Raw genomic sequence first — 24830 nt, 5'->3', positions numbered from 1 at the left:
TAGAAACCAACTTTACCATTTTTATTCTATCAAGTTCACTGCATATTTTAAAATGTAAATTAGGAAAATCCACGAATTTGCTTCTTTGAAAAGAATCAGTCCCAAATACTTATATCCTTTGGAGAAAATACACATGGCAGCTGGTTTGATGTGTATTTAGTGAATCTACCAGACACCTTCCGTTCACTGTAGTATGGAAGGTCTTTAGGGTTCTGGTCAACCTAAAACAGGTTTTTTTGTTTTTTGTTTTTGTTGTTTTTGTTTTTTTTTCTTGAAACAGGGTCTCATTTTCATTGCCCAGGCTGGCTCACTGCAGCCTCGACTTCCTGAGCTCAGATGATCCTCCTGCTTCAGCCTCCTGAGTTGCTGGAACTTCAGGCGCATGCCACCATGCATGGCTAATTTTTCATATATATATATATATATATTTGTGTGTGTGTGTGTGGAGACGGGGTTTTCCTGTGTTGTCCAGGTTGATCTTGAACTGCTGGGCTCAAGTGATCCACCCTCTGCAGTCTCCCAAAGTGCTGGGATTACAGGTGCCTTGTACTCCTAGCAGGGGCGGATTGGTTGTAATCCAGGAGCCATTGCTCCCTGCAGGGTTTCATTCCTACCAGATCATACACTCAATGGACTTAAAAAAAATTCTTAAATCTCTTTTGAATAGTCCTCAGATCCAAGCCCTCTGTCACATTTCAAATCCCTGTAGTACCATGTGCCCACACATAATAATTTACTTTAAAATAATAATTTCCCCAATTTTTTCGGTCTATCTTTTAAAAAAACTTTAGAAGCCTTAATGTGGATAGCTTCAGCTCAACAAGTTTCTCAGTGCCACTTCCACATAGTATATATGTCCAATTTTCTAACTTTCAGGACGATCTCTTCTTCCTTTTTAAAAATAATCTTAAATTTCACTTCATCCACATGACTTTCTTCTGTCTTGAAAGTTGCCTACCTTTATTATTGCTTGCCATCAGTTTATTTCTTTCTAAATTAAATGTAAACATTGTTCTTATCTCTTCAATGAACTGGATTTTTATTTCTTTATTTTAAGGTAAAGCAATTTTAGGCAGTCATCTTACCAAGAAAGAATTATGCCTGTGATGGGTGAGGAAAACTTTGCTTATTAAGCCAATTTTCATAGTCATGACAAAAACATAGACATTTTAAACATTTATCTCCTTAAAAAAATCATGTCAAATTTTTTATTCATATCGATGAGCAAGAATGTGTTGGTGTATCCTTGTAGCTGCAGTTAATGATTATTCTTTGCTATTTTCTCTGTTCAAACCATCAAGCATACTACAGAAAGCATATTGCCTCATTTCTATAGACCACAAGTCTATCATAGGCATTGCACTTATCATTTACACACACTAGCTGAAATTTCTGCAGCTGCCCTCTTGGGCACCTTCAATGAGGATATTAGGATGCCCAGGAAATGTTATAATATGCTGTTTTCAAAAATCAGTTTTCTCCAGCTGTATTACTCAGAATTCTTTAGAGGGACAGAACTAATAACATAGATGTATATGTGAAGGGGAGTTTATTAAGGAGTATTGATTGATTCACATGATCATAAGGTGAAGTCCCACAATAGACCATCTGCAAGCTGAGGAGCAAGGAAGCCAGTCTGAATCCCAAAACCTCAAAAGTAAGAAAGCCAACGGTGCAGCGTCTGTGGCTGAAGGCCCGAGGGCCCGTGGAAAGGCACTGGGGTGTATGTCCAAGAGTCCAAAAATCTGATGTTTTAGAGCAGGAAACATCCAGCATGAAAAAAAAGATGAAGGCCTGAAGACTCAGCAAGTCTGCTCTTTCTACCTTCTTCTCCCTGCTTTATTCTAACCTTACTGGCAGCTGATTAGATGGTGTCCACCCAGATTGAAGGTGGGTCTGCCTCTTCCAGTCCACTGACTCAAATGTTAATCTCCTTTGGCAACACCCTCACAGACACACACCCAGAAACAATAATTTGCATCATTCGATCCAATCAAATTGACACATATATTAGTTCATTCTCATGTTGCTAATAAAGACAGACTTGAGACTGGGTAATTTATAAGGAAGAGACGTTTAATGAACTCACAGTTCCATATGGTTGGGAGGCCTCACAATCATGGCAGAAGGCAAATAAGAAGCAAAGGCACATTTTACATGGCAGCAGGCAAGAGAGCTTGTGCAGGGGAACTCCCGCTTATAAAACCATCATATCTTGTGAGAGTTATTCACTATCATGATAGCAGTATGGGAGAAAATGCCCCCATGATTCAATTAGCTCCACCTGGCCTCGCCCTGGACACATGGGGATTTTTACAATTTAAGGTGAGATTTAGGTAGGGACATAGAGCCAAATAATATAATTTCACCCCGGGCCACTCCCAAATCTCATATCCTCATATTTCAAAACACAATCATGCCCTTCCAACAGTCTCCCAAAGTCTTAATTCATTCCATCATTAATCCAAAAGTCCAAGTCCAAAGTCTCATCTGAGACAAGGCAAGTCCATTCCACCTACGAATCTGTAAAATCAAAAGCAAGTTAGTTATTTCCTAGATACAATGGGGGTACAGGCATTGGGTAAATACACCCATTCCAAATGGGAGAAATTGGCCAAAAATGAAGGGGCTACAGGTCCCACGCATGTCCAAAATTCAGTGGGGCAGGCACATCTTAAAGCTCCAAAACGATCTCCTTTGACTCCATGCCTCACATCCCAGTCGCGATGGTGCAAGAGGTGGGTTCCTATGGTCTTGGGCAGCTTTACTCCTGTGACTTTGCACGGTATATCCTGTCTCCAACCTGTTTTCATGGGCTGACATTGAGTGTCTACAGCTTTTCCTGGCACATGGTGCAAGCTGTCAGTTGATCTACCATTCTGGGGTCTGGAGGATGGTGGCCCTCTTCTCACACCTCCACTAGGCAGTGCCGCACTGGGGACTCTGTGTGGGGGGTCACACCCCACATTTCCCTTCCCCACTGCCCTAGCAGAGGTTATCCACGAGGGCTTTGCCCTGCAGCAAACTTTTGCTTTGTGTCCAGATGTTTTCATACCTCCTCTGAAACCTAGGCGGAGGTTCCTAAACCTCAATTCTTGACTTCTCTACAACCACAGGGTCAACACCATATGAAGCTACCAAGACTTGGGACTTGCTCTCTCTGAGGCCACAGTCTGAGCTGAACCTTGGCACCTTTAAGCCGTGACTGGAGCAGCTGGGACACAGGGTACAAAGTCCAGAGGCTGCACTGAGCAGGGTCAGCCTGAGCTTGGCCCAGGGAAAACCATTTTTTTCCTCCTAGGCCTTGGGACCTGGTTATGAGAAGGGCAGCTGCTCTAACTTGCCCTGGAGACATTTTCCCCATTGTCTTCGTGATTAACATTCCACTTGTTGTTACTTATGCAAATTTCTGCAGCATGCTTGAATTTCTCCTAAGAAAATGAGTTTTTCTTTTCTATTGCATCATCAAGCTCTGCAAATTTTCTGAACTTTTATGGTCTTCTTCCCTTTGAATACTTTATTGCTTAGAGATTTCTTCCAGCAGATACCCTAAAATATCTCTCTTAGATTCAAAGTTCCACAGATATCTAGGTCAGGGGCAAAATGCTGCCAGTCTCTTTTTACAGCAAGATTGACCTTTACTCCAGTTCCTAACAAGTTCCTCATCTCCATCTGAGATCACCTCAGCCTGCACCTTATTGTCCGTATTACTATCAGTATTTTGGTCAAAACAATTCAACAAGTCTCTAGGAAGTTCCAAACTTTCCCACATTTTCCTATCTTCTTCTGAGCCCTCCAAACTATTCCAGCCTCTGCCTGCTACTGAGTTCCAAAGTCACTTCCACATTTTTGGGTATCTTTACAGCAATGCCTTACTATCTGGTACCAATTCACTGTATTAGACCATTCTCAAGCTGCTAATAAAGACAGACCCAAGACTGGGTAATTTATAAAGGAAAGAGGTTTAATGGACTCATATTTCCACAGGGCTGGGGAGGCCTCACAATCATGGTGGAAGGCAAAGAAAAATCAAAGGCACATCATACATGATGGCAAGCAAGAGAGCTTGTACAGAAGAACTCCCATTTATAAAACCATCAGATCTCGTGAGACTTATTCACTGTCATGAGAACAGTATGGAAAAAAACACCCCTATGGTTCAATTGTCTTCACCTGGCCCCACTCTTGACATGTGAGATTATTACAATTCAGGGTGGGATTTGGGTGGGAATACAGAACTAAGCCATATCAACACTCAATATTAACCATCACACTGGTCTTCATAATAATTTTGTCTTGATCATTTTACCTCTCTATTGTATAGTGGAAGAAAACTCAACTGGAAATTAGGGAACATACATTCCAAACTTGACTGTACAAACTAATTCTACAACTTTAAAAAAGTCTCTTATCACATAATTATTTTCAAAAATTGAAAGAAGTTGGACACCTTTCTTGTCCATGAATCTATTCTTGGTTTCCTCTCTCCCAAAGGGTAGGCAGATTCTCATGATCCTGTATTTAATTCACACGGTCACAGCTTTTTAAATGTCTCCTTGTTGTGTCTCAATTTGTTAATTCAGATTATGATAGCTCTAGAACAAATTATTTTTATTACTATTTAGACTCCTATCCAAGTGCCACATGAATTAAAACCATCTTTAAAAAATTTTGGAATCAGGATTCCAATTGGTCAAAATGAGTTAATAAACAGTGATGTAAACTACACATCAATAAAAATTAACTTTGAACATTTGTACATCCATAACAAAAAAAGATAGCATTGGAGATATTGGGACAGATTTGATCTCAGTCTCTGCATTTGGTCCCTTCACTTCTGTATGATACCTATTTCCTACATGTTAGAGGTAATTCCACAAAAATTTGTAAGCTTAAAACTGTCATATCTCATAATCTCATGGAAAATTATGTTTTTTAAATAGTAACATTAATGGTTGCCTGTAGTTGACTTGTGTTCTCTGTTTGTAGCAGCAGACAGAAAAGCTTTGGTTAAGATGAGAAGTTTTAGATTAATGACTCCAAAACTCTAAGTGACATTACATATAAAAGAAAGAATTCCAAAGCTTCATTTAAAAATGAAAGTGGAATTTCACTTTAATACACAGCAAGACTTTACCAGCTGGCTGCAGTGCATATACTTGGCTGCTGGTTGCTAAGTTTATTAGATATTTTATAGTCCGGGAAACTAAAGATTATGGAGCCAGTTCCCACATGCTACATCAACAGGAATTGGGAGTCAGTCAAACTAGAGATATAAGAAGAAGTGAATGAATAAGCCAGTGCACTGAGGATAAAATGAATTAACCTGAAGCTATTAAAGAAGCTTTGTCAGGTACTTAGTATGGTCATGTTTCAATTCCTTATGCCTATTCTCCTCAGTTGCAATTCTCTTTCGAAAAATTTATAAAGAAATTTTTTCACTTTGGATTATTTTTCCTATACCAATTGGTCAAATTCATATTGGCCTTTATCCACTCCCATCCAATCTCCGCTTTAATAATTAGGAAATAGACTACTACAAATTTTCACATTATTTTTATCCCAAACACCATTTACTACTTCATCAAAATATTAGGTTATACAATATTGATTATAACTTTTAGATCAGAAATAGTTAAGGGATTTCATACGGTTCAACCTCTTATTAGGGTACTCCCACAATATTGTGTATCTAATAAGCCTGTAAAATGGACAATAACAACATATACTGTATAGCAATCAAAGAGCTTTTAGAGTATCAATAACATGCATTTATAAAGAGATGCTGCTTCTGATCTGGTAAGTAATCTATAGGAATTATCTAATATTATCTAATGCATGGTCCATATTCATACCCCCAAATACTTACAACAACATTTGCACTACTCCAAACTGTATACTAACGGTGACTAACAGAGCCTAGAAACATTCCTACGACCAGTTTGGGTATTCTCTAGGAGTATGTTTCGGGGTAAAACTCTGTAGCCTCTTCATTAGATTTCTTCCTCTGTAAGATTGGGTGATTGGAAAATAGTTATTATACATGAGCATTAATATTTTTAAATATTTTCTGTCACAGCTAACATATGATTTCTAGTGAAATATCACCTTGAATATTTGAGGATGCAGTCACAAGAATAATAGAAACAACGTTAAAATCACTAAATCAATCCCCAAATTTTTAGCTTGGATGATATGAGGCCTTAAATCCATCTCAACATTTTTATGTTGGATACTCTGGGGCCTGTTTGTGCCACTGTGCAAGAAAAATGGCTTAGTTTGGCATGTGGGATGAGGGGGAGAAAAGCATCCAAGAAGAGAAATTGGATAAAGTTAGATGTTTTGTGATTGTAGCTACTGAACATGTTTTAGACTGGCAGAATATGCTCTATGATATTGGAATATCATCAAAATTCATTTAAATCATGCCAGAGAAATGTTAAATGGTGATGAGAAGGCTGAGATTTAAGCTGATAAAGGTAGTAAAGACCTACCCACATTGACAAATTTGATGAGGGGTTCTGACCTAGCAGATCACTCAAGGAATGGAAGTCCTTATGCGATTCACAAGGGTGGGAAAAAGCTATTCCCATCCCTACCTCCAACTCATTTGCTGGAATATTTTATAGTCCAATTACATCCAAAGGAAGAACCAATCTGATTTATAACCCATAGGACACATGGAGATAATTGTATATATTTGTGTGATTACTAATGGAAATGTTGGCTTTTGTATTTAGGTGATGAATATTTTGTCTCCAAAAATATAATAGTAAATAATTTACCAGAAGTATTTTTTTTTCTCTTTTTGTAAACTTAATGAATAAGGCAGAGAGGGGATACGTGGGAAAGAAGAGAGAAAGAAGAAGAAGTGAAGATAGAAGAATAAAGTCATAAAGTGAGACATGGTGAAAAAGGATGAAGTAAGTAACGAGAGTAGAAAAAAAGGAGACAGAAGAAACCCTTCACCTAATTAAAAAAAGAAGGAAAGACAGAAAGAAGAGAGTAGCCAATGAAGGTGGAAGACAAGCAGGCAAACTAGCTTTCAGTTCTATATGTAAACATAATGCTACATTATGGAAAATTATCAGGAGGCCAAATGAAGGTGATTATTAAAAAAAAAAACACCAAACTGTCTGCAATTATATGCACTTTCTAAAAGGAATATCATAATTTAGATTACTGAATATTCTCATAATGCTTTCTTCTTTTTATTTTATTTCCAATGGAAATAGGTGGCCCAATTTAGATCAGTGAAAATTCTCATAATGCTTTCTTCTTTTTATTTAATTTTATTTCCAGTGAAAATAGGTGGCCCATATATAGTGGAGCCAACTCCACTACATGGATTTGGAAAGACAAGGCACAAAATGAAGTATGTGATAGGAAAATCAAAATGTTCTATACAAGTCAATGGACTAGGAGGACTGGCCAACATAGTAAAAGACTGACGTGCAAACTGTGAAAAAGGTCTAGAATTTTTTTTTTCTTTCTTATATTAGGGTTGTCTCTGATTTTAACTGGTTTGTAGTACTGTGGCAAATATTTATTTGCTCAGAATTTCAGTAAGCCTATTAGTTGAAGCTATATGTGTGAGTGCTTTATGGAGTCAAGGAAAGTGCTTGAGAAACATGTAGTTTAGTGCAGTTTAATGAGTGACAACATATTTAAGTTAGTGAAATTGTATATGTCAAATGAACAAACTCAATGGAATCCAGCAGAACTTAGGAGGTGAAATTCAGACAAAATTAGTAAAAACTGGAGGACAGTCACAAAATACTAAGTAGAGCCTTAAAGTACTCTAATAGATCTCTAGGAACAGAGACCCAGTTAATTTTGAATCCTACTTTAAGGTTTTGTTCAGGATTATCTAAACTCTGGAACAATACCCAGATGCAGCTTGAATTAAATCGATCCCCCCCACATCAGCCAGGAATCATTCCCAGCCTGACTCCCAAATAATTGATTGATAGAGCAAGAAACATGACAGTGTAAATTGCTCTGGGTTGTCTATGATGGCACTGAAAACATCTCCTCATAATAGGAAAAAAATTTTAGAAACCACTCAGAAACAGATCCTAAGACCATTCAAAGCTTCAGCAAATGAGACTGGGTGATCCATCCAGAAATTCAGATGTGTGTAATATTGTAAATTTACTAGTATTCCCTCATAAAGTATCAAAAAAGGTATAACTCAGTCACAATAGATATAGTAAAATATTTAATAAAATTTAACATCCCTTCATGACAAAAACTGTAAACAAGGTATAGAAGAAACATATCTCAATGCAATAAAGGCCATATAATACAGTTAAAATCATACGGAACAGGGAACAGTTGAAATATTTTTTCTTTAAGATCTGGAATGAGACAAAGATGCTCCCTTTCTACCACTTTCACTCAACGTAGTTCTGGAAGTCCTAGCCTAAGTATTTAAGCAAGACAAAGAAATAAAGTATATGCAAATTGAAAAGAAGAAAGTCAAATTGTCCCTGTTTGTAGATGTCATGACTTTACATCATTTTGATACAGAAAACTCTATACACTGTACTGTTGGAACTAATGAACAAATTCAGTCAAGTTGCAGAATTACAAAATAAACATACAATAATAGGTAGCATTTCTTTATGCCAACAGCAAAATATTTTTTTTAAAAAAAAGAAGGCAAGCCCATTTACAATAGCTACCAAGAAAAAAAAAAAAAAAACTAGAAGTAAATTTAACCAAGGAGGTCAAATATTTCTATAATGAAAACTGTAAAACATTGATGAAAGAAATTATGGACAACAATAAATGAAAACATATCTCATGTTCATGGAATGGAAGAATTAATATTGTTAAAATGTCCATACAACCCAAAGCGATCTATACGTTCAATGAAATCCCTATAAAATCACCAATGAAATTCTTCACAGAAATGAAAAAAAGTCAGTCCTGAAATTTGTACGGAACCACAAAATACTTGAAGTACCAAAACAATCATGAACAAAATATAAAAAAGAAAACAGAGCAAAAACCAAAACTGGAGGCATTACAATGCCTGACTTTAGAAAGCAATAATAACCAAAACAGCATGGTTCTGGCATAAAAACAGATATGTAGACCAATGGAAAAGAACAGAGAACCTAGGTATAATTTAATGCATTCACGCCCAACTGATTTTCGTTAAAGGTGCCAAGAATGCACATTGAAGAAAGGACTGTCTCATCAATAAAACTTTCTGGAAAAACGAGATATCCATATGCAGAAACATGAAACAAGACCCCTATCTCTCACCAGTTACAAAAATCAACTCAAAATGGATGAAAGACTTAAATATAAGACCTGAAACTATGAAATTACTAGAAATTACTAGAACTAGGTGAAATATTTTATGACATTGATCCAGGCAAGGATTTTTGTTTGTTTGTTTTTGTTTGTGTTACTTTGTTATTGTTATACAATAGATGTTATTTTGTACCTTAGAAAAGCATAGCATAATATCTGCCTTGTAGATTTGGCAATCATTACTAAGTGGGCAAGTATTTTTTGGATAAGTCCTCAAAAGCACAAGTAACAAAAGCAAAATAGATAAATGGGATTACATAAAACTAAAACTTCTGCCCAGAAAAGACAACAATCAACAGAGTAAAGGAACAACCTACAGTTTGGGAGACAAAATTCACAAACTTTGCATCTGACAAGGAATTAATCCCAAGAATATGTAAGGAACTCAATTCAAAACAACAAACCAAATAAGCCAATTTAAAAATGAGCAAAGGATTTGAATAGACCCTTATCAGAGAAAGACAAATGGCTAAGAAGCATATGAGAAAATGCTCAATATCACTAATCATCAGGGAACACAAATTAAAAACAACGAAATACCACCTCATCCCTCATAGAATGGATACTATCAAAAAGACAAAAATATAATAAATGCTGGTGAGGTTGTGGAGAAAGAGGAGCTCATATAAAAATAGAATTATCATTTGATTGACAATTCCACTACTGAGAATATACCCAAAGAAAATGAAATCAATATGTTGAACAGATATGTGCATACTATGTTCATTGCAGCACTATTCACAACAGGCAAAACATGAAATCAACCTAAGTGTCCATCAATAGATGAATAAAGTTAAAATGTTATATATATACACACATACACATAGAATAGAATACTATTTAATCATAAAAATAAATGAAATTCTGTCATTAGTGACCCCTTGGAGGGACCTAGAGGACATTATGTTAAATGAAATAAGCCAAGTACAAAAGAAAAAATACTGCATGATCTCACTCATATGTGAAATCTAGAAAAGTTGATCTAATAGAAATAAAGAGTAGAATAGTGGTTACCAGAGGCTGAGGAGAATAGGGGGTGTGGAGGATGATAAGATGTTAGTCAATGAGTATAAAGTTGCAGTTAGATTGAAGGAACAAGTCCTAGTGTTCTACAGCACAGTATGGTGACTATAGTTAGCAACAATGTACTTTATGTTACAAAACAGCTAGAAGAGAGGATTTTGCATGTTCTCAAAACAAAGAAATGACAAATGTTTGAGGTGATAGATTTGTTATTTACAAGTAACAAATTTGATCAAAATACAATGTATACATGGATCAAAACATCACACTGTATTCTATAAATATGTACAATTATAATCCATCAAATAAAACCAAAATAAAAGCGAAAAGTGACAACACTGGAAATTATGAGTGAATCCAGGGCTGGATTCTGTTATGGAAGAGAAATGACAGTAAGAGATACACGTTTGGAATAGTCGATAGCTTTTGCCTTATTTTTGGGGGGCCTCTAATACAGTAGAAATGTACTCAGTGGGGGCAGTGCCAGAAACAAGAGGAAGAGATTTATGAATTTTACTAGGAAGATGCCCATGAAATTTTATGGGAAAATAAGATCTCAGAAAAAAAGAAAGAGGCTTAGAAATTATATGAGTATTAGGAGTTATATGTATTTTCTTTTTTTAGCTTTTATTTTAAGTTCAGGGGTACATGTGCAGGTTTGTTATATAGGCAATGTGTGTCCATCCATTCCTTGCAAAGGACATGATCTCTTTTTTTTTATGATTGCATGCTATCCTATGGTATATATGTACCACATTTGTCTTTAATCAGTCTGTCATTGATAGGCATTTAGGTTGATTCTATGGCTTTGCTATTGCGAATAGTGCTGCAATGAACATATGCATTCATGTTTCTTTATAACAGAATGATTTACATTCCTTTGGGTATATACATAGTAATGGGATTGCTGGGTCAAAAGGTATTTCTGTCTTTAGGTCTTTGAGGAATTGCCACACTGTCTTCCACAATGGTTGAACTAATTTGCACTCCCATCAAGAGTGTATAAGCATTCCTTTTTCTCCACAATCTCACCAGCATCTGTTATTTCTTGACTTGTTAATAATAGCCATTCTGATTTGTGTAAGGCAGTATCTCATTGTGGTTTTGATTTGCATTTCTCTAATGATCAGTGAAAAACACTCCTCCACAAATGCAAAAGAACTGAATCATAATAAACAGTCTCTCAGACCACGGCACAATCAAATTAGAACTCAAGACTAAGAAATTCACTTAAAACCATATGATTACATGGAAATCGAATAACCTGCCCCCGAATGGCTTTTGGGTAAATAATGAAATTAAGGCAGAAATCAAGAAGTTCTTTGAAACTAATAAGAACTAGATACAACATACCAGAATCTCTTGGACACAGCAAAGGCCATTCTATGAGGGAGATTATAGCTCTAAATGCCCACAGTTATAAAGATCTCAAGCTAATAACCTAGCATTATAGCTAAAAGAACTAGAGAACCGAGAGCAAACAAAACCGAAAACTAGAAGAAGACAAGAAATAATCAAAATCAGAGCTAAAATGGATGAGGTAGAGACACGAAAAATCACTTGAAAGTTCAATAAATTCAGATTTTTTTTTGTAAAAAATTATAAAATAGATTAGACCACTAGCCAGACTAATAAAGAAAAGAGGGAATATTTAAATAAACACAATCAGAAATGAGAAGGGGGATTTTACCACTGATGCCACAGAAATGCAAACAACCATCAGAGAATAATATAAATATTTTTATGCACATGAACTAGAAAATCTAGAAGAAACTGATACATTTCTGGACACATAAACCCTCCCAAGACTGAACCAGGAAAAAGTTGAATCCCTGAACAGACCAATAATGAGTTCTGAAATTGAGGCAGTAATAAATAACCTACCAACCAAAAAAAGCCCAGGACCAGATGGATTCACAGCTGAATTCTACCAGCTGTACAAAGAAGAGCTGATGCCATTCCTAATGAAACTATTCCAAAAAATCAAAAAGGAGGGACTCCTCCCTAACTCATTCTATGAGGCTAGCATCATCCTAATTTCAAAACCTGAGCGAGACACAACAAACAAGAAAACTTCAGGCTGATATTCTTGATTAAAATGCATGCAAAAATCCTCAATGAATACTGGAAATATTGGAAAATGAAATCCAGCACCACATCAAAAATCCTATCCACCGAGATCAAGCAGGCTTCATGCCCAGGATGCAAGGTTGGTTCAACATACACAAATCAATAAATGTGATTCATCACATGAAGAGAATCAAAGACAAAAACAACTTGATTATCTCAATAGAGGCAGAAAAGGCTTTTGACAAAATTCAACATTCCTTCACCTTAAAAACTCTCAATAAACTGTATATTAAAGGAACATACCTCAAAATAATAAGAGCCATATTTGACAAACCCACAGCCAACATCATACTGAATGGGAAAAGCTGGAAACATTCTCCTTGAAAATTGGCACAAGACAAGGATGCTTTCCCTCACCACTCCTACTCAACATACAATTTCAAAAGCCACAAGTGATTCAATGTGTATATCTAGCTTTTGAATTGATAAATAGTGAAGGTAAGTTGGGAAGAATAAATAAATTTTTTTATATTTGAGAAGATAGAAGTATTTCAGGATTTGCAATGTTTTTTTCAAAGAAGAGTATAGAAAGACATTCTTGATAAAGTTACACTGGACTACAAGTTATTAGTCATGGTCTCTATAGTGAAATTTATCTGAAAAGAAAATGCCCTGCTGGGAAATAACAAATGGTGATGAGGATGTGGAGAAAAGGAAACCCTTGTACACTGTGGGAATGTAAATTAGTACAACCACTATGGAGAACGGCTTCGAGTTTCTCAAAAAACTAAAACATGAGCTATAATATGATCCAAATATCCCACTGCTGGACATATACTCAAAAGAAAGGAAATCAGTATACAGAGATATTTGCATGCCTATATTTGTTGCAGCACTGTTTACAATAGTTAAGATTTGGAAGCAACCTAAGTGTCCATCCACAGATGAATGAATAAAAACAATGTGATACATATACACAATGGAGTACTATTCAGCCATAAAAAGAATGAGATCCAGTCATTTGCAACAGCATAGATGGAACTGGAGATCATCACGTTAGGTGAAATAAGCCAGGAACAGAAAGACAAATATCGCATGTTCTCACTTATTCGTGGGATCTAAAAATCAAAACAATTGAACTCGGACATGGAGAATAGAAGGATGGTTACCAGGGGCTGATAAGAGTGGGGGTTGTGGGGGAGTTGTGGACGGTTAATGAGTGAAGAAAGTAGAAAAAATGAATAAGGCCTACTATTTGATAGCACAACAGGATGACTGTAGTCAAAATCACTTAATTTTACATTTTAAAGGAACTTAAAGAATGTAATTGGATTGTTTGTAACTCAAAGGATAAATGCTTGAGGGGATGGATACCTCATTTTTCATGATGTTCTTATTTTACATTACATGCCTGTAAGAAAACATCTCATGTACTCCATTAATATATACACCTAATGTGTACCAACAAGAAGTTTAATACATAATAAAAAATTAAGAAAAAGAAATAGCCTGCTGAAGGAAACTGAATAGTTTATCAAACTGTTTTTGTTAGTAAATGTAACTTGAAGAAATAATAGAGCAAGCTAACATTATTTGTTCTTAGGAATCAAGACAGAACAGCAAAGTAGAGCAGAAATAAGAATGGAAATTTTGGGTAAAATTTGAAGAGTGGTCTCAAACAAATTTTTTTGAAGAGTGGGAATAGAGTTGAGTATGATTCCAATATGTAAGTTGAAGTCTTTACCAACTCAAAATCCTAGGAAATTGGGATAAGCCAGTCTCATCAATTTGCTCCTGGTACATATAAAATGACTATTATAGAATACATGTGACCCATCTATCAATTAAACCACAGTGATTGAGAAAAACTGCAGTTTTTAGGGGTGGTCTGGTAAAATAAAACTGTACTGTAGACATTCATGTCTCCAGGGATACAGGAACATGGAGCATAGAAAAGATACCTAAGGATTCCCTTTAAAATGGAAGAAGTGCTTCCCTGCTCTCAATGAAACTATAGGGCAGAATCACAGACTCTATTAAAACACTAATGACTGTTCTATTGCATTATGATCATTGGTAGAGTATTTTAAACAGACATACCTTGTTAGAATCTGACTTTCTTGGGTAGAGACTAGGTCAACGAACATAAAGCCAAACTCAGTAAACCACTCTGAGCCCTTGGGAAAATAAATTCACACAATTTTTTCTCTTCCTTGTAAGAGGTCAAGATTTTAGAGAGAGAAGCTGGAGGCAACCTGATCTCCTCCCAAAGATTCTGCTCTAATGTGTGGGGCTCAGAAACCCATAAAGAGCCACACATCTAAAGGGCAAGAGAACATGGCCAGGATGTAAGCTAATTTCTTGTCCATATTAAACTTTTATATTGTACATTTGAGGCAAGGGTTGTTGTGTCCCACTCAAATTTCAGAGATGAGAGAGACTCAGAATAGAAAGGTGGCAGGTTGGAGGAGAGGACAAGGAGTAATTAATTGTTTCAAGTTATCTAGTTAATAGAACAGAACTGGGAAGAATTTCTGCAAACAGAAATTGAGACACTAAAGAATTTTGTAAAATGCAAATGGTACTGAGAAGTCAGTTGAAGAAAATAGGATCAACTAAAAATGGGAGACAAAGACTTCGTCCTTCAAGATGATAATCTAAATGCAAGACCTTGTGAACCATGTAGTCAATCCAAAGAGGTGCTAAAATAACCAAATACTGCAATACTATCAGAGATGTAAAAAAATTTGAAGTTTCTAGAAGACAAGGACAAAAACAGTCATTTACGCCAGTTATAATAATAAATGTAAGTGACTAGACTCTAGGGAAAGGCAGTGTTTTTCAGACTGCATGCAATTTATTACTAGGAAGAGAAAATCTTTGTCACAGTTGATATGTTCTCTAATATAGAAAACCCCAAAGAAGAAACTGAGTAATTATTAGAATCTTAAAGGGTGTTGTGTGTTTGCTGGATATAAGATGAATGTGTGAACATAAATTGTGTTTTTATGTGTTCTTCAAAAATTATAAAATATGCTCTAAGTTATTTTTAATTAAAACAAAGAAATGCCTAGGAATAAATCTGGCAAAATATGTGAAGATCTTCATGTAGAAAATATTTTAAACTATTAAAACGAATTAAATAAGACCTATGTAAATGGGGGGATTGAGTTTGGTCATGGATAAGATTTGATGCCGTAAGATACGCAATTATTCCCAGACTGATATATTGATTCAATGAATTGTAATAAAAATCCAAATAAACTTTTTGTCCTTAAGACTTGGCATGCTGATTTTAAGATCTATATGGAATATCAAAAAGTTATGAGTAGCTAAAAATTCATAAGAAAAAATAGAGATGTGAGAAGGCTTACTCTAGATATCAAGAATTATAAGGTGAAAGCAATTAAGATGTCAATGTTATGGCACAAGAATGTAAAATATGATCAATGAAACACAACCAGGGGCCTAAAACCATATCATCCATATACTGACATTTAAAATATTATACATTTTTGTTCAATTGTTTGTTTGTTTTGGAAGTTAAATAGAGAAAAGTTGCAGAATTTAATTAATAGTATTGACGAAATAAATTTAATATATGAAAAAAAAATAGAGGAAGGAATTCCCTAAATTATCTATTTACAAAAAAACAATTAATGAGATCACACATCATAGCACATACAGCTATTATTCCCAGATTAAGTTTCCATGAGTTTGAGACTAGACCCATGGAACCTGGGACAGTTAATTTTATGAGTCCACTTGACTAGGCCACAGGGTCCGAGATAGTTCCTCAAAGTAGTCTGGGTATTTCTGGGAGGGCGTTTTTGATGAGATTAACATTTAAAGTTATAGATTGAGTAAAGAAGATTGCCCATAATGTGTGTAGGCCCCGTCCAATCACTTGAAAGCCTAAATAGAGCAAAAAGCTGACCATTCTCCAAGTAAGAGAATTCTCCTGCCTGACAGCCTTCAAACTGCAGCACTGGCTCTTCCTGGTTCTACGGAAGCTACTAGTTTTGCAGCTAGAACTGAGACATTGACTGTGTGGATCTTGGACTTGCTAATCTCCACAATTACGTGAACCTATTCCTTATAATAAATATCTTTATCATCTGTCTCTATAGCTCCTATTAGTTCTGTATCTAGGGAGAATGATGAATACTATAAGAGCTTATATAATGCTTTCAAAAGATTTAAACCTAAGCTTAACATAGGAAATTGATTTGATGTTTTAATGATTGCCATCAAAATTGTCCCAGTTACAAAGCATGGATTCTAGTAAAAAGAGTGTGTAAGCAAGAATTTAGTGTTTGTGATATTGATAAGATTCCATGCATGGTTTACAATTGGAAGGAATCCAAAAGTTTTCTATGAAATACTCTTCATGCGTCTTCAGGTCAGTCTACAAACCGAGTCCTACTGCTTTGTGTTCATGAGCCATGTATTCAAGAACACAGGGAAAAACAACATTGTACCACAGTGTTGACATTAAAGGGCTTAAGTATATCTGCTACTAAGAAGTATTAAATGAACACCCTACAGACATAAAAATGAGGGAAGAATTCTCCCTTTGGGTAATACTCCTTCAGTTTCAATTAGGACATTTTGGGAGAATCTGCATTGTTAATAATACTTTGCTGATGATTTTAACATATAGTAAAGAATGACTAGCCCAAGGGGGAAAAGCTAAAATCTAACTTAAGACAACTGATCCAAAAGGCAAATAACTGTGGAGGATGGGAAGAAAGGGCGTAAATATCCCACAGTGTTATGACTAAAGGTTAGTGAGTGTTTCTGTGCTCCTGTGTGTACTGAGAGCCTGTAACAGCTGGGGGAGGAATTAATCATTAACTTTCACCAGACTAAAATAGGTTAAAAATGAAGGGAAAAACCTCAGCATAAACTGAGAGTCTGGGAAAAGGCCAAAGGCTGAAAAAGCATTGCTGTATTTTAGAATATGCTTTTCAAATTAAAAAGTGGATGAAGAAATACAAGAATCATTAAGTAGGGGAAATGTCAGAGAAAGCAAACTGATAACAGAGTTGGGCAAGATTAATTAATTTCCAACTTGCTTCCTTTCAAAAAGGACAACAATCTGTATATGAAAATGATGGAAAAAAAAAGTGTCGTCATAGAAGAAAAGAGCTGAATAGGAGATAATAAAAGTTCACTTCAAGATCACTGAAGAGGTTCCTGCCTGCCACTCCATGCACATATACGCCTGGGACAGCAGCACTGTGCCATTGCAAGGCATGAAATCACCCATGCTCCTTCACACCTCTTTGACAAGCTGGAAAACTAAGGCCATATTTCTACCAAGAACTAGCCTTTACATCTTGCAAACTCCACTTTTTCTGCTAGATCAATATTTTCTTTTGCTGAATAAAGATTTTGCTGAAGCACCACCACCTCTAAAAACCCCCACATTGTGTTGAGATAATTTTCTACCAATTGCCTCATACCATATGTATATCTGTATTATTGTACATACTCATTTTGTAATATTTCTATTGTTAGTTTATCTCTACCTTGAACCTTAAATTCCTAGAACATAAAAGTAATGTCTCTCTTCTTTATATCCTTGGTCAACAGAAGAGTGCAGGGAATTAAACACATGTTAAATATACATATAAACATATAAACACACACACACACACACACACACACACACACACACACACACACACACACACACTGAATTAGTTTTCTAGGATTGCCATAACAAAATACCATACACAAGGTTATCAGAATTTTAAGCATCAGAATTTTATTTTCTCATAGTACTGGAAACTAGAATTCCAAGATAAAGTAGGTTTGGCTTCTTCTGAGGCCTCTCTTCTTGGTGTGCAGATGGTCGCCTTCTCACTTTGTCCTCATAGGGTCTTTCTTCTGTGCACACACATCCTTGATGTCTCTTTGTGTGTTCTAGCTTCCTTTTCTTGTAAGAACACCAATGAATTGGATTAGGATCCACCCTCAAGACCTCATTTTAACTTAACAACCAATCTGAGGATCCATCTTCAAATACAGTCACATTTTAAGGTACTGGAGATGAGGACTTCAACATAGGAATTTTGGAGAAACAATTCAACTCGTGATAAGTAGGTAGGTAGACAGACAGACAGAGAGGGATAGATGATAGTATCAAATGAAGCAACAAATTAATTGGTTATATTCCAATTCAATAACTTGTGACTGTGACAAAAGTTAATAATTAATAAAAAATGAATTTGTAAGTATGCTTGTGATGTGCAAATGTGCCAATAATGTTCTAAACTTGTGGGGCAAGGAAGGTTGATTATGACAGCTGTAGATGGAAAAACTACAAGGGTTTGCACAGTGCTTCATGTTGTGACTCAGTTTGTCATTTCAGCCTCTTATTTTCCCTACCTGTATACTCTCTTCACTCCAACTATACCAAACATTCTCATTCTGGTTATAGTTCATATTTCCTTTGCTTGTGTTTTTTCAAATGTTACTTTATTTCTACTAAACTCTCTTCCTCCCCAGTGAAGTTATCCTTCACAACTTTGCTTGAATATTTACTTTTACTTTTTCTATGACATATTCGTTAAGTCATTGTCCCCTCACACACAAACAGTCTGGGTTACATACATCATGAAATTTTGTCTGCAATTGGACTTATTACATTATAATTGTCTTCTTGTCAGTCATACCAACCAGACTCATAACTCTAGAAAAGAAGCTGTGTTTTCCTTGTTTGAACATTTTTTTCTCATGACATAGTAAAATACATAAAATACAGCAGTTATCAATTAACATTTGTAAAACAAATAAACCTAAAATGTAGATAGGAAAATGGAAGGGTTGACACTAGAACCAATAAAGGTTCACAGAGAACAAATCATGTGGAAGTAACTTCATTTCTGTTTTCACAGGATTAGATGGCTAGTGGAACACAAAGGGTGTTTTCAGCAATTTGAAAGGCAAAATATCCATTTATTTACACTTGTGTTAAAGGTATAGAAATACCAGATGGTAGCGCAATTATCTGATGTTATGACAAGTTTAGAGATTAAGAGTTATGTCAATCTAAAGAGAGCACCATTTGTAATAAGTCACAGAGTTTCTTTCATTAAACTCTGTGGAATGTTTCTAACAATTAAGGTCTAGAAAATGTGCTTGTTACATAGGAATGGTTAATCTATCAGATAACAAATTCAATGCTAATAATGATTTTAGGAAAATGAAAGAGTTGTCATTGTTTGGCAATTATAAGATTGAAATGCTAAGGATTGAATTTAGTATAAAATCAGTTGTATAAGCAAAATATGAAAAAGATCTCTATGTACCTGGAAACTGAACATAGAAAGCCATATAATATAGCTGTACATTTTACTTGAATCTAGGCAAATAATTAATTCATTTTAGAAACAATAATAATAGGTTGTGGCTTTTAAATATATTTATACAACAGTACTATAATAGGTGTTTTATATATATTATATGATTTAATTTACTCAATAACTCTAAAAGTAAGTTTTATAGCTATTAATATTTCAACACTCAGAAATCTGTGGTTTAAAAGTATAATTTATTCATTCAAAGTTACACAGGTAAGATGTTGTAGAAATAATTGAATGGGCAAAAACTGGAAGCATTCCCTTTGAAAACTGGCACAAGACAGGGATGCCCTCTCTCACCACTCCTATTCAACATAGTGTTGGAAGTTCTGGCTAGGGCAATCAGGCAAGAGAAAGAAATCAAGGGTATTCAGTTAGGAAAAGAAGAAGTCAAATTGTCTCTGTTTGCAGATGACATGGTTGTATATTTAGAAAACCCCATCATCTCAGCCCCAAATCTCCGTAAGCTGATAAGCAACTTCAGCAAAGTCTCAGGATACAAAATTAACCAGCAAAAATCACAAGCATTCTTATATACCACTGACAGACAGAGAGCCAAATCATGAATGAACTTCCATTCACAACTGCTTCAAAGAGAATAAAATACCTAGGAATCTAACTTACAAGGGATGTAAAGGACCTCTTCAAGGAGAACTACAAACCACTGCTCAGTGAAATAAAAGAGGACACAAACAAATGGAAGAACATTCCATGCCAATGGAAAGGAAGAATAAATATCGTGAAAATGGCCATACTGCCCAAGGTAATTTATAGATTCAATGCCATCCCCATCAAGCTACCAATGACTTTCTTCACAGAATTGGAAAAAACTGTTTTAAAGTTCATATAGAACCAAAAAAGAGCCCGCATTGCCAAGACAGTCCTAAGTCAAAAGAACAAAGCTGGAGGGATCATGCTACCTGACTTCAAACTATACTACAAGGCTACAGTAACCAAAACAGCATGGTACTGGTACCAAAACAGAGATATAGAACAATGGAACAGAACAGAGTCCTCAGAAATAATACTACACATCTACAGCCATCCGATCTTTGACAAACCTGAGAAAAACAAGAAATGGGGAAAGGATTCCCTATTGAATAAATGGTGCTGGGAAAACTGGCCAGCCATAAGTAGAAAGCTGAAACTGGATCCTTTCCTTACTCCTTATACGAAAATTAATTCAAGATAGATTAGAGACTTAAATGTTAGACCTAATATCATAAAAACCCTAGAAGAAAACCTAGGCAATACCATTCAGGACATAGTCATGGGCAAGAACTTCATGACTCAAACACCAAAAGCAACGGCAACAAAAGCCAAAATAAACAAATGGGATCTAATTAAACTGAAGAGCTTCTGCACAGCAAAAGAAACTACCATCAGAGTGGGCAGGTAACCTACAGAATGGGAGAAAATTTTTGCAATCTACTCATCTGACAAAGGGCTAATATCCAGAACCTACAAAGAACTCAAACAAATTTACAAGAATAAAACAAACAACCTTATCAAAAAGTGGGCAAAGGATATGAACAGACATTTCTCAAAAGAAGACATTCATACAGCCAACAGACACATGAAAAAATGCTCATCATCACTGGCCATCAGAGAAATGCAAATCAAAACCACAATGAGATACCATCTCACACCAGTTAGAATGGCGATCATTAAAAAGTTAGGAAACAACAGGTGCTGGAGAGGATGTGGAGAAATAGGAACAATTTTACACTGTTGGTGGGACTTTAAACTACTTCGATCATTGTGGAAAACAGTGTGGCGATTCCTCAGGGATCTAGAACTACAAATACCATTTGACCCAGCCATCTCATTATTGGGTATATATCCAAAGGATTATAAATCATGCTGCTATAAAGACACATGCTACAAAGACTGCTGTCATCCATGCCATAATAAACACTGACGTTTAACAATATTCCATTACTAAGTGAAAGAAAAAGATTTTAAATACATAGTTGAGTTGAATCACAATTACAAGTTTATTCGCTGCTTAAGTCTTCTTTGAAATTAATACAGACAAGAATAACAACAGTACTTTCTGAAAGCATGAGATTCACAAAATCAACATAATTTTTTCATTAACAAAACATAGCTTAAAATTTAAGGGGCAGGTTAATTTCCTGGCATTAATGAGTAGTCTTTGTAGGATGCAAATTAGAATGCCATGCTGTCAATATATACAAACAGCATGGATGATGTTTCTCTACCATAAGTGACTAATTTAAAAGAATTTTGAAAACTATTTTTTTTTAGGTTTATACTGAACTACAATTCAAAACTCTTTATTCTGTTTTAAGGTATAAAACAATGGAATTTAAATGGTGATGTGTGTCACTTCCAGTCTAACGGATATATAGTGTAATTTACTTTCTTTTTAGAATTCCCAACACTCAAAATGCCAACTATTTCAGCAATCCAAATTTTGGCCACAATGGTGTAAATATCAATTAAAATTCAAAATTAAATTTGCAAAGGCAATCTCTTTTGCTGTTTTTGTTTCCAGTGCTAGCCAAATTGTACATGTGTATTTTGGGGTGCTTACCCATAAATTGGTTGGAAAGAAATAAGTATTTAATTGAGAAGAAATGCGTTAAAAGGGATAAATAGAATCATTAGAATCAAGTTGGAAAATTATTATATGAATCCAAGTAAAGGGAATAAGTCCAGAAGAAAGTGCTGCATTTCTCTTTAGCAAAATGTATAGCCCTTAGTCCAAAATTACAAAGATAATCAGGACAATGAGTTTGCCTTCTTTGTACTTTTAAAGTTTTTATTTATCAATTTATTTTATCTTACTATAATTATTTTGTTTACTGACTTGATTTTTTGTTTTGTTTGGGGTAGTGAATTTAGTGACTAAATGGCTCAATTAAGTTGATATATTAGGTCAGTGATAATTGAGAATTACCAAGTCAATCTTTGTTGCTGAATCCATATTAGATAAAAAGGATTTCAGTTAACTCTCTAGGTATCTTGGAAGCATGCAGGGCTGAACGCTAAAAGATCAGGAAAGAAGAATGTGAGAGGAAAAAGAGATGGTCCCTGATGTTTGTTGACAGTGTGCATAGTTACAGGATAATGGTGAGTTATGGGAGAACTGAGGATTTCAGAAAACTTAGAGATAATGGAAGATTGTACAATTTAGCTTTATGGTAGAGTATAAGATAGAAAATTTAATTAGTAAATTGATTTTAGTCATACCTATTTTTATTTATAATTTTATATTGTTTTTAGTTTTATTATATTTGAGTAACAGAAATTTCCTGCTTTGGTGAAATGAGAATCCAAAGATAGAAATTAAATAAATTAGATTAATAATAATTTATTAAAACAGTAGGAAATATTTATTTACATTTATACAATTATAGGTATTTTGAACCCAATTAAAACTACTATTCCTAAAACTAGAATATTCTTACCATGTTACAAGTGTTTTCATATATGAGACTGTATCTTCTAGGCTCAGTGAGGGTGCAGCTGGTTAACTGCTTTAGAAAAAATAAAAACAAAATGAAAATGAACAGCAACAAGGCAGCAGAATGAGTTTTTAGTCTGCTTAAAAACATACAAACTAGTTATTGCTTTGGCATTCAAAATTTGGAAGTACAATGTGTTTACCACACTCACTCTTCTGCCTTTAAAGAAACAGACCTCTGGAAACAAAGAAAATATTTCTAAATGTGCTAAAATATTTAAGAAATTAGCTGTTAAATGAAGTCATAATCATGTTTCTTCAGATTACAGCATCCCAAATTCCAGCTGAGAAAAATTGAGGGTGCTTATAATAGAAATCTGTCTTGGATTCCAGAGCAATAAACTAGAACGTATAGTGTGTGTATTTAGTTGTGAAATTAAACTGTATTTAAAATTATGGAGTATTTAAAATTGTGAAGTTAAGAAACAGAAAGGCATAAATTCAGAATTCTTTTTTTTTTCTTTTTTTATTATACTTTAAGTTCTAGGGTACATGTGCATAATGTGCAGGTTTGTTACATATGTATACTTGTGCCATGTTGGTGTGCTGCACCCATCAACTCGTCAGCACCCATCAACTCATCATTTACATCAGGTATAACTCCCAGTGCCATCCCTTCCTCCTCACCCCTCCCCATAATAGGCCCCAGTGTGTGATGTTCCCCTTCCTGAGTCCAAGTGATCTCATTGTTCAGTTCCCACCTATGAGTGAGAACATGCGGTGTTTGGTTTTCTGTTCTTGGCGATAGTTTGCTGAGAATGATGGTTTCCAGCTGCATCCATGTCCCTACAAAGGACACAAACTCATCTGTTTTATGGCTGCGTAGTATTCCATGGTGTATATGTGCCACATTTTCTTAATACAGTCTGTCACTGATGGACATTTGGGTTGGTTCCAAGTCTTTGCTATTGTGAATAGTGCCACAATAAACATATGTGTGCATGTGTCTTTATAGCAGCATGATTTATAATCCTTTGGGTATATACCCAGTAATGGGATGGCTGGGTCATATGGTATTTCTAGTTCTAGATCCTTGAAGAATTGGCATACTGTTTTCCACAATGGTTGAACTAGTTTACAATCCCACCAATGGTGTAAAAGTGTTCCTATTCCTCCACATCCCCTCTAGCACCTGTTGTTTCCTGACTTTTTAATGATTGCCATTCTAACTGGTGTGAGATGGTATCTCATTGTGGTTTTGATTTGCATTTCTCTGATGGCCAGTGATGATGAGCATTTTTTCGTGTGTCTGTTGGCTGTATGAATGTCTTCTTTTGAGAAATGTCTGTTCATATCCTTTGCCCACGTTTTGATAAGGTTGTTTGTTTTTTTCTTGTAAATTTGTTTGAGTTCTTTGTAGGTTCTGGATATTAGCCCTTTGTCAGATGAGTAGATTGCAAAAATTTTCTCCCATTCTGTAGGTTGCCGGTTCACTCTGATGGTAGTTTCTCTTGCTGTGCAGAAGGTCTTTATTTTAATTAGATCCTATTTGTCAATTTTGGCTTTTGTTGCCGTTGCTTTTGGTGTTTTAGACACGAAGTCCTTGC

The 24830-nt window shown here is 35.3% G+C and overlaps 1 long non-coding RNA gene across 3 annotated transcripts in view; it reads right to left on the bottom strand.

Moving 5' to 3' along the window:
• LOC105486319 (uncharacterized) overlaps window positions 1-24830 on the bottom strand; it is a 255065-nt gene that overhangs the window by 50530 nt on the left and 179705 nt on the right. Inside the window, exon 6 of one of the 3 annotated variants that reach the window (XR_011620559.1) lies at window positions 23228-23296. The exons of the other annotated variants lie outside the window; for them this stretch is intronic. This is a non-coding gene — a long non-coding RNA (uncharacterized lncRNA). The remainder of the gene's footprint in view (window positions 1-23227; window positions 23297-24830) is intronic. 3 annotated transcript variants of the gene reach the window in all.

The sequence above is a fragment of the Macaca nemestrina genome, chromosome 3 (genome assembly GCF_043159975.1).
Source record: "Macaca nemestrina isolate mMacNem1 chromosome 3, mMacNem.hap1, whole genome shotgun sequence".
NCBI classification, from domain to species: domain Eukaryota; kingdom Metazoa; phylum Chordata; class Mammalia; order Primates; family Cercopithecidae; genus Macaca; species Macaca nemestrina.
This window is presented reverse-complemented; position numbering and strand designations above follow the sequence as displayed.